The 2621-nt window shown below is 34.8% G+C and overlaps 1 non-coding gene across 1 annotated transcript; it reads left to right on the top strand.

Annotated features, from left to right (window-relative positions):
- Positions 1-237: 237 nt before the first annotated feature.
- LOC130970897 (small nucleolar RNA R71) lies at positions 238-341 on the top strand. Its single transcript, XR_009082143.1, has one exon. It is a non-coding gene; the product is annotated as a small nucleolar RNA R71 (small nucleolar RNA).
- The last annotated feature ends 2280 nt before the right edge of the window (positions 342-2621 follow it).

Raw genomic sequence — 2621 nt, 5'->3', positions numbered from 1 at the left:
CCCGGTATACTTGCCGGTTGTACGTGAAATCAAAATTTTACGTATCACCCATTACTCACAGGATTCCTCTCAGAGGTGTACATGAATTGGTTATTTGCAACCATGTCAATGAGTTCTTAAGCTTCTGTAGGCATTTTCTTTAGGTGAATGGATCCACCTGTAGAATGGTCCAATGACATCTTTGAAAGCTCAGATAGACCATCATAGAATATATCTAAAATGGTCCACTCTCAAAGCATGCCAGAAGGACACTTTTTGGTCAACTGCTTGTATCTTTCCCAAGCTTCATAGAGGGATTCACCATCTTTTTGCTTGAAGGTCTGAACATCCACTTTAAGCTTGCTCAGCTTTTGAGGAGGAAAGAACTTGGCCAAGAAGGCCGTGACCAGCTTATCCCAAGAGTCTAGGCTATCTTTAGGTTGTGAATCCAACCATGCTCTAGCACTGTCTCTTACAGTAAAAGGGAAAAGCATGAGCCTGTAGACTTCAAGATCTACTCAATTAGTCTTAACAGTATCACAGATCTGGAAGAATTCAGTTAAAAACGGATAGGGATCTTCTGATGGAAGTCCATGAAACTTGCAGTTCTGTTGCATTAGAGCAACTAATTGAGGCTTCAGCTCAAAATTGTTTGCTCCAATGACAGGGATTGAGATGCTTCTTCCATAAAAATTTGAAGTAGGTGTAGTATAATCACCAAGCATCCTCCTTGCGCCTCCACTATTGTTATTGGGTTCGGCCATGTCTCTTTCTTTTTCGAGATTCTCTGTAAGGTTTTCTCTGGATTGTTGTGCCTTAGCTTCTCTTAGCTTCTACTTCAGAGTCCTTTCAGGTTCAGGATCTACTTCAACAAGAATGTCCATGTCCTTGCTCATGCTCATATGAAAAAAAAAGAGAACAGAAAAGAAGAGGAATCCTCTATGTCACAGCATAGAGATTTCTTGATGTGAGTAAAAGTAAAAAAGAATAGAAGAGGGAGAAGAGAAAAATTCGAACACAAAGGAGAAGGGAGGGTTCAAATTTTGAGATGAAGAAAAGTGTTAGTAAATAAATAAAATAAATAGAAAGAGGTGAGAAGAGGAGAATTTCGAAAATTAGGAGAAGAAATAAAATTAAAATTAAAATTTGAAACAATTAGTTAATTAAAAGAATTTTGAAAAAGAAGAAGGAATTTTCGAAAATTAGAGAGAGAAAAGTAGTTAGGTGGTTTTGAAAAAGATAAGAAACAAACAAAAAGTCAATTAGTTAGTTGAAAGAAAGATTTAAAAATCAATTTTGAAAAGATAAGAAGTTGGAAAAGATTTTGAAATTGATTTTGAAAAAGATATGATTTGAAAAAGATATTTTGAAAAGATATAATTGAAAAAGATATTTTGGAAAAGATTTGATTTTTAAAATTAAAATTAATTACTTGACTAACAAGAAACTAAAAGATATGATTCTAGAATTTAAAGATTGAATCTTTCTTAATAAGAAAGTAACAAACTTCAAATTTTTGAATCAATCACATTAATTATTAGTAAAGTTTTCAAAAATCATGAAATAAAGATAAGAAAAAGATTTTGAAAATTAATTAAAAAAATTTTCGAAAATAACAAAAGGAAAAATAAAAGATTTGATTTTGAAAAAGATTTTGAAAAGATAAGATTTTTAAAATTGAAATCTTGACTTGACTAACAAGAAACAACTTATTTTAAAAAAATTTTGACTAAGTGTGATGAGCGGATAATTTATACGCTTTTTGGCATTGTTTTTAGTATGTTTTTAGTATATTTTAGTTAGTTTTTATTACATTTTCATTAGTTTTTAGTTAAAATTCACTTTTCTGGGCTTTACTATAAGTTTGTGTGTTTTTCTGTGATTTTAGGTATTTTCTGGCAGAAATTGAGGGATCTGAGCAAAAATCTGATTCAGAGGCTAAAAGGACTGCAGATGCTGTTGGATTCTGATCTCCCTGCACTCGAAGTGGATTTTCTGGAGCTACAGAAGCCCAATTGGCGAGTTCTTAACGGCGTTGGAAAGTAGACATCCTGGGCTTTCCAGAAATGTATAATAGTTCATACTTTGCCCGAGATTTGATGGCCCAAACCGGCGTTGCAAATCAGCTTCAGAATTCCCAGCGTTTAACGCTGGAACTGGCATACAAATTGGAGTTAAACGCCCAAACTGGCACAAAAGCTGGCGTTTAACTCCAAGAAGAGTCTCTACACGAAAATGCTTCAATGCTCAGCCCAAGCACACATCAAGTGGGCCCGGAAGTGCATTTTTCTGTCATTTACTCATTTCTGTAAACCCTAGGTTACTAGTTCACTATTAATAGGATCTTTTGACATTGTATCTGTACCTGATGACACTTTACACGTTTCTCATTGTATCTTCTACGGCATGAGTCTCTAAACCCCATGGTTGGGGGTGAGGAGCTCTGCTGTGTCTTGATGGATTAATGCAATTACCACTGTTTTTCATTCAATCATGCTTGCTTCCATTCTAAGATATCACTTGTTCCTAAACCTGATGAATGTGATGATCCGTGGCACTCATCATCATTCTCAACTATGAACGTGTGCCTGACAACCACCTCCGTTCTACCTTAGATTGAGTAGATATCTCTTGGATTCCTT

This window comes from Arachis stenosperma, chromosome 3 (assembly GCF_014773155.1).
Source record: "Arachis stenosperma cultivar V10309 chromosome 3, arast.V10309.gnm1.PFL2, whole genome shotgun sequence".
Taxonomy (NCBI): domain Eukaryota; kingdom Viridiplantae; phylum Streptophyta; class Magnoliopsida; order Fabales; family Fabaceae; genus Arachis; species Arachis stenosperma.
This window is presented reverse-complemented; position numbering and strand designations above follow the sequence as displayed.